The 18,660-nt window shown below is 28.6% G+C and overlaps 1 pseudogene; it reads right to left on the bottom strand.

The window, feature by feature from the left end:
• Positions 1 to 14,385: 14,385 nt before the first annotated feature.
• LOC125836980 (F-box/kelch-repeat protein At3g06240-like) lies at positions 14,386 to 17,841 on the bottom strand (annotated as a pseudogene).
• Between the last annotated feature and the right edge of the window lie 819 nt (positions 17,842 to 18,660).

Raw genomic sequence — 18,660 nt, 5'->3', positions numbered from 1 at the left:
TATCTGTCTTAGCAAACGACATTGACTTGTCGTAATTGAAGTTTAAGATCTGAAAATTTTTAATAAATTATATAACTTTTACAGATAAATATCAGAGCCGTGTATTATTTAAACACTAAAAATGTTTCACAAATTTGTTACAAGTCTATTTTTTAATAGATATGCAAATAAAAATATGTCAGAAATTGGAAAAAATTAAAAATTGAATGATTGTTTTTCTTTATCTATTCTCCGCGTATATTTTACATTTATTATGTCTAGATTCATTTAATAATTATTGTACCCTTCATGTTATTTTCTGTCCAAATTCATTATTCATTATTTTTAAGCAAAAAACATAAATATCAACTCTAGATCTTGACCAAATAATTCAAAAGAATAAATAATGAAAAAGACAAATTAATTCTGCTTTTTTTTAGGTTTGGGGATGACTATGTATACGTGTAGCCAGTTCATAGTAATATTATAAACAATGTTTCATTTTCCTTTCGGAGTAAAGCAGTACATGAAAAAGATTGGCTTGTTAAAAATTTGATTCCTTTATGAATGAGGTTCATAATCAACGCAGATATGTAAAAACCGAGGAAAATATTATTTAAGTACTTATGATAAAAGTGATAAAAGCGTTCACGTATGTTAGATGTTACTTCTTGATTTTGTGCCAATCATCTTAATCTTTTAATTTTGGGAGCTATAGATTATTCGTCCAATAACGATAGAACAAAGAAGCAACTCGATATATTGCAATTTAATAGAAATTTTTGAGTTGACGATTTTCAGCATGTTCAATAATGATTTTATTTTTTAAGAGGCTTAATATACAAATTGAGTTCCTTATATGTGTTAAAATATTTAATTTAAACACTCAAATTAAGCCACCTTTCATCAATTGAATATCTTAACTCCTAATAAAGTGTTTCAAGTAAATGTTTTTACGTTAAATTTTTTTTACGTGTGTTCTCATTCATTTTTAGGTGGTTAAATTAACTACATATAATATCATGTCATTTCTTTTAGATATTATATATAGGAAAAATTATCTATCTACACACCTTTATTACCATAATTTCTATTATTTCCTACCATTTCAAAATATTACCAAAATCCCTTATTTTACTCCCAAAACTAACGTTTCTCTTCCTTAATTCACCCCATTAATCTCTCCCTAACTTCACTCCCACAATCTTATCAATTAATTCCTTCCTAACAATTTAAAATTCAAAATCGCTCTCTCTCCACTCAAATCAATTTCAACATCTTGACTAAGTAATTTTTGTCTTCCTTGATTTTCGCCGTTCATCCTTGTTTTTTTTTTTGTTTTTTTATTCCATCATCAATTTACTAATGTTAATTCAAGTCTCAATGGGCACATATTGGTAAATGTATGGAAAATGTGTGTGCAAAATATGCGTACCATACTTGACATGTTGACCCAATATCGTAATATTATACTTATATATATGCATTCACATCAAATATAAATCCAACACATATTCGGCATGAGGTTAATGCATATATATAAATTAGCTGACCTATTTTATATGATTACTTTAACTATTTAGTAAAAGAATAAAAACTCACATTAAAGTTTTTTTCAAAATTTGACGTTGAAAGCGCGTAATTGAAATATATACTTTATTACAACTGAGATGTTTGATTGAAACAAAACTTAGTTCAAGCGTATAAATAGACTGGAAAATTTAAGAGGCTTAGTATGTGTTAAGCCTTTGAATAATAGAAGTAGAGATCTCCTAAAAGTAATTGAAACATCATTTGCCACTTGCCAAACATGATATAACATCATATATTAATTAGAACTCTTTTATTAATTGTTTCAAAAGATACATTATGGTTTTGATGACATACTTGTCTCAATGTGTTGTTTTAATTTCCCTATTAATAAATGGATTAATGATATCAAGAAAGGACACAAAGAATTCCATTGAACTCTTATAGTTTAGTAACCATAACATAATTTATATAGTTCACACAAGAAAAGACACAAACAATATATAGTCTTATAACTAATGATTTTTATTTATTTCTTTAATATGGATCTATAGTTGACCCACATAAATAATTCGATTCAATTTTCTACAACTTTCATTAAAGTAGGTTAATTGTCAGCTACATTATCATACCCCTGATGAGGCACAACCTTTTTTTGAATTGTAATAACATAAACTACCTTATGCATCAGACTATTTTTATTTTTTGTTATTATTACTAGACTATAAACTCTAGTAATGAACAATTAAATATGTAAATATAATAATAAAAAAAATCTTATTTGCTTTCCCAGAAATATTTTTCTATTGTATCAAACATACCCTAAAAGATGAAACATCATTTTCACTTTGTTTGAAGATATCAATTTCTTTATTAAATTCCTTTTGGTTTGCTTATTGTTTCAAAGGTTTGATATTAATTTTTAATAAGCTATGTATTAATTAGTCTCTATGTTAGTTGTCCTAACAATATAAACATCACTTTCTATGCTAAATAATTAATATGATAAAGATAGAGATAAAAAGAAGAAAAAAAAATCACCACAACCCTCACTACAATGACAACATGGTATACCACAACAACAACAATTTCGTTATATTCGTATAAAGTCTGAAGAGAATAAAATATATGCATATTTTATCGTTATTTTTCCAATAAAAATATTATTTCCGTTAAACTTATGTCAATTATATGAGACACAAAATAAGATTCTCATGGCCGAGCTCAACCTAGCCAAAACAAGAAACTATATAGTATCACTTAACAATGATTCTATATGCAAATTAAAAAATAATCACATAAATCAATGAAAAAAAAAGTGAATAAAAACAGAAATGACAAAAGTAACAACTATGGAATCTTACCTTTTTGTGATTTGGTTTATTAAAAAAGGGTTAAATTAAAAGATTCCAAGTTTTAGAATCTTAATGTGATTCAATAGTTTTTTGCCACTTTCTTAGTGTTTTAATAATCAAGTAGCTCAAGATTTGGAAAGTAGTAAAGTAATAATGGCACAACCTTTTCTACATTATGAAAGGCTAAAATTAAGATAAAATAAATGTATATGACGTGAGAGTTAGCAGATAGCACATCGTAAACATGTGTTTTTTATTTCTTCATTTCAAACTTGAAAAGAATAATGTCTCAAAATATCTGATGTTATAATATTATAGATTAGATCTCACATACGAGCTACTGCACGCTATAAATAACTTTTTCAAGTTGAATTAGTGTTTGGTTTAAAAAGTTTAGAGTAAAATTTGAGAAAAAATGAATAAACAATGAAAGTGAAAAACATGATTTTGGATGTTTTCTAAATACAATTTTAAGTTTTATTTGATTTTTTCATAGCCAATTTTCAAATAAAGTGAAAATGGAAAAAATTCCGAAAAAATATGAAATTCCAGTTCCGAAATATTATTCAAAATGCCATTTGCTTAGAAACTAAAAGTTAACTAATAAAACACATTTTGTCAATGCAAGGCTAATATATATTTACTTATAAAATTACTTTTAAGTGGTATTGATTAAATAATTTTAAATCATCACATTATGTATAAAATAAATACATGATAAATATTTTTTTTATTATATAAGAGAAAGTTTGAAGCTGATGCAGGCACATCTCTGTCGATGTATCTGCTTCAACAAAGACATTTGTGATTTCACTATTCGATCCAAGAGAATTTATTATTTTTTTTCTATATTTTTTAGTTGATGAATGTGTAGGTCTTCAAAAATTGTTGTGTGATTTCCTTCTTATTTAATGGGTTTCAGTTGCATAAGATCTTAAATTGCCAAAAATAAAGCACATTTAACTCGAGCATATTTGAGATACACTAATCAAACGAGTCGTATACATTGTATTCAAAACCAATCTCACACCTATAATATCGTGCTTTATGAAATTTTCTTCTTTTAAATTTAAGCAATATAGTGAGCAATAATTTAGGATAATACAAAGAAATATTATTTTCAAATAATTAAAGGAATAAAAATGATGATAAAGATATAAAATGATTTATTTGGATAAGATGAACTTCCATTATTGCACATGGATATTTTCTACTTTTGAAGGAATATGAAAAAAAAATGCAAAGTTTATGTTTTACATTTTGTCTCTTATCTCAATTTTTTGGATGGATGATCGAAGTTTAATCCCCACTAAACATTTTTCTATTTGTCCCTACAATTTTAATAATTAAATCTGCAAAATTAAAGCACCTTTATTTGGATTATATCCTAGACTTTTAGTGCATCTATTAAATAATAAAATATTCCCAGGATCTAATGGTTCAATATACTTTTAATCAAGTAGCCAAAATAACATGTAAATCCTTTTTGACGTTCGACTAATTTGAATTCGCATGATGGAAGAACTTCTATGATTCTTTCGATTTTCTAGACTTGAATTTGCAACCTAAAAATGAAAAGATTATATTCATTCCATCACAATCCTTGATGATATGCAAATACGAGGCTTATAATTTGGTAACCGGACATATGATTACGGTGGACTCCCTCATATAACGGGAGTTTAGTGTATCGAGAAATATACATAATATGGGATTGATATGAAAAACATTGAGAAATTTGAACTTTCAAAACTTGGGCCTCTAATTGTTTTGTTGAGTGTTCAGTGTTGCAACTAATTGGGCCTCTGGAATTGTCCAACTGTAGGCCCATAAGAACATGTAGCCCAAATTCAATATGCATCGTTCGGCCTCTAACATTAGACTCGAGCCTAATGTTTGCTCATATATTTCGTACGCTCACAAACAAAATATTAGACTGTCATATAACATTTTATCATACAATTATCAGTTTGCTCAAAAGGGATTTTTAGACCGTAGTCCAAAAAGTTCATATGTTGCACAAAAATAATAATAAGTTGTTTATTTAATAAATAATTGTCCAAAAAGAGACAATCGCCAATTTTAACATTCAAGCATAGCTCTCCTGATGTTCGATATCTATGTAGTAACAAACCCTACTATTAAGAGACCAAAGTTCTATTTGAAAAAATCTTATATAACCAAATGTCTATATTACTAATATATATCCACACAATGTTCAAAATTTGTATTATACCTCGTTTAAATTCGAATTTACATCAAAAAGTCCCACGTTAAAAATAAAGCACACATAGAGCTCAAACCCAAGAACCTTAGTTAAAGATGAAGAAGTACTTACTACTATGTTAGTACTCCGATGGTTATATTATTATTATTATTATTATTATTATTATTTTACTGTTAATATTTTAGGGATCGTTTCATATGTGGGGTGAGGATAAGGATAACAATCTCGATATATAATGTGAAATTATTTTATCCCGCGTTTCTTGTGATTGCAAGTTGCTAAGAATATAGCTAACGACATTAACTAGTGGATAACCACTTCAAAGATAAGACTTTGGAATTAGATTAGATCTCCAATTTCGAAAAAGGCTTAATTAACCTAATAATTAAACTAATAAAATAATTAATTAAAGAGATTACTTTGTAGCTAAGATGCTTAGATGATTACTTTATTCTAATTAATATGCTTAATCTACTTTCCCAAGGTAATTGAATCACACAAGTATATTATATATGTATATGTTAAATTAAAGTTGAAGAGCTGCAAAAAAAAAAAAGAGAGGATAAACAATGATCAATAAATACTACGAAATGGATGGTGTTAAATACTCCACCTCTATAATAAGGGAGCAAGAATATTTTCTAGTACGATAGTGTTGTTGAGTCAAATCACAATAAGTAGCTTATACATCGACTTTACATCAGATATAACAAATGTTGATGAGATATTATTGCTGAGTCAAATCAGAACTGACAAAGTATCATGAGTCTGTCTTGCTTTGTGACGATGTTCCACCTCAAAAATTGGTTGTGGGGGTCCAAATAGAGAATTTATGCTACGTTTTTTATTTTTAAAAAAATACAAAAAAAAAAGGTCAAATAAATATTGGAAAATAAGATAAATGATAGGAATGGGGACATTTATCCAAAAAAGAAAAAAAAAAGGGAAAAAGAGAGAATCTTGCAACACTTTGTTGTGTTTGATTCGTATTGAATTGACATGATTTGACATACAAGTTGCAAAAAGTTATCCTTCAAATTTATTAAAGATCCTGAACTAGTTTAAAAATATATTTATAAATTTGAATTTGCAAACATAAAAAAATGATAGTGCTAGTTATTATGAGCATATATCATTTCAATGGAATCAATAGTCCTTTAGTGCAAGTAGATACATTCAAATCTCTCTAATGACATCATATTTTTTACTCTCTGTTTCAAAAAGATTGGTCTGGTTTGACTTGGCACGAAGTTTAAGAAATTAAAGAAGACTTTTGAATCTTGTGGTCCTAAATTAAAGTTATGTCAAATGTACAAAATTGCCCTTAATCTTGTGGTCTTAAACATGCCACGTGGAAAGCAAAAAGTAAAATGTTACCAAAAAAGGAAAGACGTCATTTTTTTTTTTAAACTGACTAAAAAGGAAAGGAGGTCATTATTTGTGAAACGGAGGGAGTAATATTTTTTTATTGATATAGCAAAATTTATTTATAAATAACATATAATATAACATAGCATAACATAAAAGATCGATTATAGAGTCTAATAAACCTACGTACACTTTTGCTCATTTATTGGAGTAATTATTCTTGAGTTGTCCCAAGAGGATTTATAGGACGTTTACATCAAATTAATGAGTGAATATCACGTGTATATTTATATATAACTATTACTTAATTACCAATGATTAAACAACATGTATTATTTACTTCAGTAAATAACTTAACTACAGTAAGTCAAGTCACATTAGTTTGATGTGAACACTCGATATAAATAAGTATTTATCTTATTGTGATTGGAGTTATATTAGCTTGCATCGTTCCACAACCAATGAGGTGCATGCACCTAAATATATGATCGCTTATAGTAGTTGCATGTCCAACTATTATACCAAAGGAAAAAATCATTTTTCATTAAATGAATGTTCAATCTCATATAGTCATTATTAACTCGATATAAAATAATATTAAATAGAAAGGTGCACAATAACTAAATATCAAATCCGATTATACATACTTGAAATGATGGAATTATACATATATTATGTGTTCGATTAACAAAAATACGGTCTTTGATCCCTCAAACTTACGTGGAAAATTTTTCATTATCAAAAAGTGGGCATAAATTATCTTTAATTTTAGTGAAAATTTATTCAAAATTAATTTCCACATCAGAAATCACTTTTATAAAGCCAAAAGAAAAAAGAAAAAAAAACTTTAAAAGGAAATGGTATTCCACATCATATATTGTACGGATTGTTCCCCATTTTCAAATGATTTACGTAAGAAAATTCACTTTTACAGATTAAACAGAAAATTATTATTTTTTAAAAAAAACTTGCCCCACAAAGATTCTTCTGACTTATTACATGAAAAGAATTTGACTATTAAGATAAAAATATGCCCTAACAAAAAGGGACTTTCATGAATTAGGGTTCATAAGTCATCTGCGATGTGACAAGATAGGTGAGATTTCATCGTCATTTATGATCAGATATTTTGAGTTTGAGTAATTTGAGTAAAAAAAATTATAGTAAGGAGAGTTCAAGTTCTTTGAATTAAGAAATTCTTAGTAGGAAGCGCTTAATGTAATGTGAATCTAAATTAATAAAATCAAACATGTTTCGCATACAAAATGATTAAAAGAACAAATATACCCCGAACTATTGTAAATAGTATGTAGATACCCTCTGTCATACTTTTGGGACATTGGTGCCCCTGCTGTCAAAAACTAGAGCATATATGCCCTTTACTCTAACTGAAATCTAAATAGGGACACATGACGCAATCTTATCCATCGATCCGATATTTAATAAATGTCGGGTCGATGGATAAGATTATGACATGTGTATGTCCGTTAGTATAAAAGGTATTTATGGTTTAGTTTTTGGACGACAGGGACACCAATATCTCAAAATTATGACGAAGAGTATCTGCATACCATTTACGATAGTTCGGGAATATATTTGACCTTCTTTCCTAAAAATAATACAGTATATGCCAAAACGAGAATATAAGTTGAAGGGTAAAAGATCAAATCTGTCCATAAACTTTGTGCAATTTATCTTTAGACTGCGTATGTATATATATTCTGGGAATATTCTTTTTTTTTCTTTGGTGCTTATCCTATTTCAAGAAACAAATAGAAAAAAACATTGTTGTATAATTTACAAACTACTAAAATTTTCTTCAATTGTTTGGCTCTTTCTATTATTACAATTTGTGATATGAAACATCGTGGGATGGATAAGATCTCTTGTACAAACACTGAACACTAAGCCCCAAATGGAAAACCAATCAAAAAAATTGTGATTTGAAACGAGATATGTAACAAACTAAGATTTGTATTGATCATAAAAGAACTTACAAGCTGATTAAAGAACAAAAGAAGAATAGAAATGAGAAATTCCGTGCTATTAAAAGAAAATAACATAACTCATATCATCCTCTATATATAGACATCTTTAGTGTACATGCTCATTCCTTTAACCAGGATCTCAAATGAAATTTAACAGTATATCGATCAATTGGATCCTCCATCATGGCTAGATTCGTAACCAAATATGTTCTGAGGGAAAAGTCAAGATGATTCCACATATAATAATTGTGATAGTTTGACTAAAACAATAGATTATGAGACTAATTACATAAACAAAATTAATGATGATCATTATTGATCTTCATTATTTTTTCTGCTTCTGATCATGACGTGCGATCAATTAAATAAACAAGTGTTACTCTTGCCTTTTGATGGTAAAAATCAAGACTGTTTTTGATAGACCCTCAACTCAAAAGAATCAAAGCAAGATCGTTATAAACACCATGAAGAATAAGAAACTACATGATTAATAAACACTACGTACATACCACTAATAAGGCTACGAAGAGATGGGGCTAACCCCTTGCCTCTTCCATCGAAAAGACGACAATCTACACTCTCCTATCTATTAACTTTCTACCCTAATTTTAAACCGCTACACCTTTCTATCTAAGATCATGTCCTGAGTAAGTTGAAGTTATGCCATATCATGTCTAATCACCGCCCCTAGTTCTTCTTCGACGTACCTTTATCTCTACTAATTCTCGTTACCGCTAACCCCTCACACCTCCTCAACTGGTGCATATTCACATGTATAAAAAAAGAATGTTATATTTATCCCATGTCATTTATTGAAGATTTTCAAAGAGTTTTATAATAGTTCTGAGCTACTCAGCTTATAACCTTGAACTATCTAAGCTATTAACACTTGAAGTTATCGTCTTAATCCATAAAATTCAAATATTGATGAGTCAATAGTCAAAGAAAATAGAGTCATAAATTCATACCTTTCACCTATAATTTCAACTATATGCAGCTTCTGTTATTAATCAAACTGAAAAAAAAAAACAGAATACTTTGTGATATTAATCAAAGCATAAACTAAAACTATAAGTGCATAAAATCAAAGTCCAATTTTGAATACTTACCAAAATAAATAGTAAAGTCAAGATCATCCTGAATTCCTTTAATTCACTATTTTCTTAGAGGATAAAAAAGTCATAATTTGCCGATGCAGCATCATCAAGATTCTCATTTTCGAAAAAATAATAATATGGAGACATAATTTAGAAGCAACTTTATTTTTTTTCTACTCCACATTATTTCTATTTTATGTGAATCTTGATGATGCTGCAGCTGCAAATAACAACAGTACATGTGTCAATCAAAGACACTATTTGACCAATCGAAGGAGGGAAGTGAAGTGAAAATAACTATGTATCACTCACTAAATTTTGTGATTAATGAGATTTGTAAATCGATTGTTTCTGTTTGGAAAAGAAGAATATAACAGAATAGCTAATAGCATAAAAAATGAATCTTATAAGTAAAATATAAAGGAGGAAAATATATGTATATATCCCTAAAGGGTTTTGGAGAAAATGGAATTGAAATAAGGAAGAAATAGAAGAAGAAGAAGAAGAAGTTGAATAAAAGAGTTTATGAAGTATAGTTATATATACCCACAGTTGGTTAGAGCCTCCTTTCATTTGGTTATGGCGTAGTTCGTATATCTTTTGACATATCAACGTTTGGTATATAAGTAATACCATATTTGACATTTGGTTTAGAAGGTGTGTTATGCATGAATTAAATTATGTATAAGTAGTACCTTGTTCAATAACTAGTTAGCAAGGTAAGTTATTCGGGTATAAAATTAATACGATATTTGATTTGCAATTTATAAATCAACATAAAAAGTTGTGAAAATATCTATTTTAATTATTTTATGCAAGATATAAAATATGAAATAATCAATATATGAATAACTAAACTCAAACATAACTAATCATATTCTCGCTTAACTAATCTCTATATTAATATTACTAATATCTTACACAACTCTAACGACCAGCTACCAAAGGACCCCTAATTGTATACATAATACAATAGTAAGAATAGTTGATATTACTATACATACATGTCTTTATTGGATAATCAATTATGTAGTATTTATCATAGAGATTTACATAATAATCTTATATATGATAGGATTATACATTCACATACTAGATTTAACCTCTAATAAGCCATAAATGATATCTAATAGTACAAGATTAATTATTAATATTGTTTGAAGGTTCAATCAAGTAATGATAAATAGTTGGACTATGGATCCACAAGGCAACAATATATAATTATTTCTCTTATTATATAGTAGTAAACTGATTTGATGTCATTAGGATAAAAAAACAGACAAATAAAAGATAATCATCATACATTTTTTTTTGTTAATTTGTTAGTCTTATCATACTAGTTATTACTATGATCACACACACACACATATATATAAAGGAGCGGATGCAGAGTTAAAATATCGATATCGAATATATATGTATGTAATAATACTTTCAACGTATAACATATATTTATGTATAAAAATAATACTAAAATCTTTAAAAATTTATAAATATATTAATTAACAATTATAAATATTTTTGATCGAACGACTATATTTTTAATTATAGCAGCTTTTTCTGTTAACAATCAGGTAGTTCATGATCATGTTACGTTAGACAAAAGAATCTTAGGAAAACGTATTTATTTTGTATATAATAAAAAATGTATAAAGTGATTTAAAGGGAAACAATTCGTACATATTATGATGTGGACACTTGACACTCTTTTTTAAAAAGATTTTTGCTTGATTTATGCAAAAAAAAAATTGTCTAAAGTTTTTTCTTTTTATTTCTCGTTCAATGTCTAATATTCGTATAAAAAATTGATCAAGTCCGAATTCATGCATTGTAAGACTCATTTATGAAGATAACGTTTCAAATAAAAAAAGTTTCATTTTCAAAAACTTAAAACCAAAATCTTTAGTGACAATGAAAAGTGAAAGAATTTCAATAATCTCACCCTAACCTGTGTTGATGTATTGTTTAAAACTTCACATGGTGTTTTTTTCCACTCGATGTTCAATAGCCATGCATCGACTATTTCGAATTTGTGTCGCGTAGAACTTCATTCGGCGAATAACACTTCCTATCAAGGATATTTTCATACATAGTGCTCAATTTTAAAACATCTAATAAAGAAAGAAGCAACCACATATACTGCAACTCATCCGTGGTCGTATATGGTGTTTATGATGACAGAAAAAATTAATATAAAGACCATGCATGATTAATTATAAAATTTTTGTCATGGAATAATATGATTAATTAAGAGAATGATGCCAATTATTATTTTTAAAAAATTTTAATTTTTTTTAATAAGTGTCATAAGTATTACGTGGAAGTTAATTATTCATTCCTTTTTGTCAAACTGTGATAGGATAATAAGATTCTTTTATTTAACCCAAAAACAAGGACAATTTCAAGAATAATTTCCTCGATTTATGGGCAATGGATGACCCTAATCATGGAAGACAACCTAGTACCCTTTGGATAGTTTTCTTATCTTCAATCTTTCATTATCACGAAAGGCCGATTTGACGGATCTTCGCTTTTAATCAAAAGTTTCAGATTCAAAAACTCGAATATGGAACTAAACATATTGTAGATTTGACTCCTTTAATGAATAGCAAATACTACCAAATAATTAAAAATAATAATTCTTTCTTGACCTCAAACTATTTTGGTAAACTCGACTTCCTAGCCAATTGGTCATATATAAAAGTCTAAATATTTAGAGAATATGGGAATTGAAATTACATTTACTGATATTATTAGACTATAATCTTTGAAGGACAATCTCGAACAACGAAAAAATTATTCTTGCTTAATCTATAAATTAAGAGTTCGAGCCATGGTAACATCCATTAGGATAGACTATCTACACATCACACTCCTTAGAGTACACCCTATTTTGATCAAGATTTTGATAACATAAAATGCTTTGTGCATCGTGATATTTTTTAAAATAAATAAATAAATGTTATTACTAGCTAGGCTACAAACTTTAGTAATGAACAATTGAATATGTATATATTTAGTTTCTTTCCTTAAAAATTACATTATATAATAGTTGTTTTCCTTTTTTTTTGAAAATGAAGATGATGTTTGCAAAATCATTATTTGTATTTTGTCAAGGAATTTTATTTTTTTCAAAATAAATGTCTAGTCATGCCACCTTAGCATGACATAAAGGTGATGTAGTGTTATTGTTATAATTTCATTCTTTTTTTCTATTTATTTTATTTTAATTTTTGTTTAAATTCACATTTTCACCTTGTTTTACCTTCTTTCCCCCCTTGCCTTAGTTGTATTTGGGCTCCACCAAATTTAGAAGTGGAGTACCAACAATTTAAAGAGATTTTCCACTTATAACGTTAACTGATACGATCAAAATATTCTGTCAGTTGTGATTTAAATTCAACAATTATATCATATCAGAAAAAATTATTGCGGTCCTATCAAAGCAACAACAATCATATCGTACCAACATCAAAAGGAAAATACTATTGCATTTTTATTGAAGGAATCATGTAATCTATCGACTGTTATATGACTCAGCAAATAATATAGTACGAAAAAATAATAATGTTCTTTTACTATATACTAGTGGCGTGAACCAACAACATCGATTATGTAATATTCCTTTGATTATTTGTGTGATACAACCTTGGGAAAAGTAGATTAAGCATATTAATTAACATAAAGTAATCCCTTTAATTAATTAGTTGGAAACTAATCCAATTTTGAAGCTCGTATAGTTTGTTAAGTGGTTATCCACTAGTTAATGTCTCTTCTAATCATTTAATTATTTTTTCTATGGTTTAATTTGGGGATAATTACGTCTCTAAACACTTCGATCAACTAGTTTACAAAATATGTACAAAGCGTATATAAGTCATGTAGGTTTTACATTAAATATACTACTATACATATCTATACAATATATACATTGATAGTGTATATTATATGTATATTTCAGCAACACTGATAAATTAATGGCGGAATGACCTGGGAGACCCTTGTACTTGGCTCTGTTTGTCACCTGAACCCTTCTACTCACGATTTTGCCAATTGAACACTTAAAGTTATTAAAACACAGTATTTTAAACCCCTCTGATCATGTGGGCCTCCCAATCGCGCTGATATGGATAACACCTCACTATCCACATTAGATATATATTGCCACATCATTTTTTTTATTACAAATAATTTTTTTAAAAAAGAAATCTCAAACTAATCTCCAAAATCATTTCTTTCCATTTTTTCTTCTCTTCCCACATTTTTCATTTATTTTGCTACTAATCATTCATTTTTTTCTTTCCTAGTGAATTTTTTACGTTGAAGAAGAATTAGAGATAAGGAAAGCTTTGTTATATTTTTCATTATAAATTTTGCTATTTTAATGGTGGTGAGAGATAAAGTGGCTAAAATGGATGATGAGAGAAAGAGGAGAATGTGATAAAAAAAATGGGTCATTATAGAAAACTCTTCAAAAATACTCTCAATAAAATTGTCTTACATTTAGAAAGAATCTCAAACTTATGTTTTTCAAAAACCCATCAAAAATCCGCATCTATTTCACAATTTAAAACCTCTTTTTCCTCCCTCTTTTACCCAAATCTAAATAAATATTTTTTCCCCAAAACTCTCAAATGATAGGTATCATATGAGAAGAGAAAGAGGAAGAATTGTGTGTAAGAGTATTGGAAGAGATTGAAGAAGATGTGTGTGTGGTGACGGTAGGGATTGGGTGAAATTATGAGGAGGAGGAAGAAGAATTGTACAACATTTGGGAATGTTTTTTTTTTGTTTTTTTTAATTGTTATATTTTTCTTTTAATTTTTTTTAAAAAAATAAATAAATAATTGTCTTCACCTGCTTTTAAACGCGTGTAACCACTCTCTTGATCCGAGTCAGCAAAAAAACACTACATAAGCTTAGTCAACGGTCAAAGGGGTTTAAAATAGTGTGTTTTAATAACTTTAAGTGTTCAGTTGGTAAAGTCGTGAGTAGAAGGATCTAGCTGACAAACGGAGCCAAGTACAAGGGTCTTCCAGGTCATTCCACCTAAATTAATTGACTGAACGGTATATATACGTAACTTTTTCTTTAATTTATGGACCCAATGACGTTTTTTCTTTTTTTCTTTTTTATTTAACTTTATTTTATGTAATAGACATGCATCTTTCAGAATTTTCATGTGATATATTCCAATTTGTAGTACGTGTAATGTCGGAAAATAATGGAATTAAAAATCTAAATTTTAAACGATGAAAAAGAAAAAAAAGAAATAGCAATAAAGTAATATTTAGTCTAAGGTGTAATTACTAAACATTTAAATTGGACAAACGTTAAATTCTAAGTTATATGTTACGTTAATTAGTTGAAATTTATAATGTCATGATCAATTAAATATCTGACTTAACATATATAATAGTGTTGCAACATGAATTACTTTTTGAGAATTTACATAAATCCTACTAGTTTAGGAGTTAATTACTTAGATACACTATAGTTTGCAATATTACATATCTTACCATTTTTAGTGTGAGACGTCTAGATACATATATATATGAATACATGAGGTCAAAATTAAGTGTAATTTGTTCTAGATATATTGAATCCAAGTGAATTCAGATTTATATATAAATCTGAGATACATAATAAATTTCACTCGTCTCTCTTTGATATCTCAAATACATACGAATCACGCCATATACATCCAAATAATTTTGTTGTTGTTGATAAAGAGGTATGAATCTATAGACACATATGCGTCACATGCCATATGATATCTCAAGAACTATAAAATTCTTCGTTTAAAAATATTAAAAGTCTCGTGAAATTTCGGCACATATATCATTACGAATGAACCCATAAAATTTGAGCTCAAACATAATCATTCACACATATTTTGATAAATATATTAATTAACACACAAAATAAAAGGAGATAATTTTAAATTTTTGTTTCATGACTCATAAAACCCAACAAAATGATATCGTCAATAGAAAATAATGAGTATCATTTACAAAAATAAAATAAAATTGATATGACTCTGAATTCGTATTTTATGACCCATAAACTCTTAAAAAGCAAAGTCTATTGTACAACATCAATGTTTTTGTAATTATCTAACTTCAATTAAATATTTATTTATCAATTAACTGCATTTATTTATCATATTTCAATAGTATTTGTAGCATTTAATCTTTTGATGTTACTGTCATAATATCTTATTTGGCAAAAAAATGGGGTAGCAATATTATCCTTTATTTTCAAAAACACACGAAAAAGGTAAATATTTTTAACTCTTTAATTCTTATCTTACCATATGTATTATTATAATTAGGATTTCTTTAATTTAGTAATAAATATTGAATGAGCAATAGATAAACTAATAGGACTAAAGGTTATAACATGGTGATAAAAAAAAATAAAAAAAGTTCCTCCGTCATATGCATTAAGAAACTAATAACTAAGTGATTTTGGAGATATCAAACTTTCTGTAAAAGCCTGTCCACCTTGAATGGTATCACATCGAGGCCATGATCGAAATGGTCTATTGACCATCCAAAATGTGTGCCCTCTAGTTACCCATTGAGGCCATGATCTAAATGGTCTACTGACCGTCCTAAATGTGTGCCCTCTAGTTTCAAGATTCACGCACCAGAATAGCACTTCACCATCCGCAAATCTATATCTCGGTGAGGCATTAAAATATGGAGTATCTATTACTATAGTTAACAATGGCATCCAAGATTCCTTGACACCATACTCTTTTAATATCCATACCTTAAAAGTAGCCTTTCCCGTGAAAAAGGGATTAGAATGAACACAAAGCATTCCTTCCAACGCAGAAACACCAACATTGTTAGGGCCTGACCTCAAGCTTAATATTTCCTCTGACAAAGGTATCTCTCTGTACACTTCATTTGAAATATCAAACGAAAACACCACAAAAAAATTTATTGAAACCTCGAGCCAATGAAATGCCGCATGTACAAATGGCAAATAATCCATGGCATAAAACCAACGACGATTGGCACGAGGATGTTCATCAATGCTTCTCCAAGAGCCATCTTTCAACGCAAGAATTTCATTAGGATATTCGAGACCAGGTACGTTCTGGTGCATATGAAGGATCTTATAATCACAACTGCTTGAGTCATAACCCAAACCAAAACGAGAACCTCCGTCTCGAGGACATTCTAAAGGGGGAAGTACTATTGATTCTCTTATGGAGGGGTTCCACAACAAAAATTTGACGCGATCTTTATCACGAATCTCGATAATAGCTAAGCCATTGTAACAACAATGGATCATGCAATGCCTTGGTTTAAGGGTTGAAGGGCAATCAAGTTTAAGTTTTTGTACATCCTTAACCTGTTGAACAGGCGATAAAGGACAACAATATAGAGAGAATATAGAATCCTCAGGGCACCGTTGGTTGATAAGAAGCTTTTGGGAATCTTGGTCATTCTTGGCACGATTGAGATGCTTCATTGTAAAGTAAGGATCAGATATCAATGTTGAACAAAATTTGGAAACGCATTTAAATCGAAGAAGAAACCGCACAGGTAACCTGCTAAGAATGTTGACAAGTATTTCCTCTGGAACGCAAACCATGACCTAGAAAGAGCAGTCACACAATTTTTATAAAGTATTCAACATTTCAACGAAAAGACAAATCGAGTATTTACTAACAAATAATAGAATTGATTATGAAATTACTTAGCAATTGACAATGGTACCAAGTAAACAGAGCAATGTACTCAAAAGAATATAAAAATTACAGAGATGGCATACATTATTCCTATTTACCAGTAAACACGCACCTATGGTTCACCTTGTATCGAGGCACGGATCTAGGTGGGTAGGAAGGTGTTCACCCGAACCTCATCAACAATTTTTTTTATATATATATATATAAGGTAGGACTAGAGGTTGACTCAGTAGTTAGGGGTTCAAATTTCAATACTATATTTTGATTTTTCGAACATTCTTAGTGGAAATTCTGAATGCGCTTTAGCAAGCAAGAACACATACTAAAAAAGTAAGATTAAAATATCCGATCAACAAATAGTAAGAAAGTAAGATTAAAATACCCGATCATGAACATCCAGCTGATCAATTGAGGGCTTCAATGGCGTCTTCTTCCCTAATAATTTACTTAAAAAATTGTTGTTGGTTAGCAAGGAGAATAGAGGAGATAACAGAGCAGAAAGCATAAAATTAGCTTTTTTCTTCGTTTTCTGTTTCTTCGTAGCAAAACTATTTGCTATTTCTCCATTATTCTTCCTTTTCTGCTCCATTGCAACACTCAATTTGATTTTCTAGGGTTTCTGATCACTGATTATATTCATTCATTCTATTCCCAATTTGACTTGGTCTCGGGTCGGGTCGGATCTGATTACTCAACATTCCCAATTTGATTTGGTTTCATATTTTCCTTTTCTTATTTATTTTTGTAAAACATCAATTAGCTAATAAATATATATTTTTTGTATAACGTGTTTTGTTTATTGACGTTTTCATTTAGATATATTTGAATTATTTTAGTTTTTTAGTATTTGTGAAAACGTTAGAAAATACTCGTGAAATCTCTCATTAAAGATATAACGTTATATGAACGGTTATTTAACACTGTAGTGGTTAATCACTGCCGTTCACTTGCTTGGACGTGTCTAAATGGTTGCATAAGCAACAACGATTTTTTAATATCTATGAAAACGATCAAAAACACTTCTGAAATTTCTAATTAAAAGGTATAATTGTTAGCAAGAGTATATAATAGACAACTTATAACATTCATTAATTAGGCCAACAATAAAATGTCTCATGTTTTAAGAAAAAAATGAAAGCAATTAAGCAACTATTTGGTTGAGAAGTAAAATTAAGCCCATTAAAGGTTTTGATAGAGATAACTCATTGTTCCCTTAAATTTCTGAGCCCAAACTAGTGAATGAGTCCATACTCGTCACGCAATATCATCGCATGACGAGTCATTGAAAAATAATACGTGACATCTTAAATTGTCACGATAAAAAGATAGATAAGTATATATAATAGTGTAAGCAGAACTATAGACTAAATTGTCAAGATGTAACACTATTAAAAATTTATGATGTTGT

This window comes from Solanum verrucosum, unplaced genomic scaffold (genome assembly GCF_900185275.1).
Source record: "Solanum verrucosum unplaced genomic scaffold, falcon-dt-bn FXZP01000165.1, whole genome shotgun sequence".
NCBI lineage: Eukaryota > Viridiplantae > Streptophyta > Magnoliopsida > Solanales > Solanaceae > Solanum > Solanum verrucosum.
The sequence above is the reverse complement of the archived record's forward strand: the minus strand, read 5'-3'. Positions and strand labels throughout refer to the sequence as shown.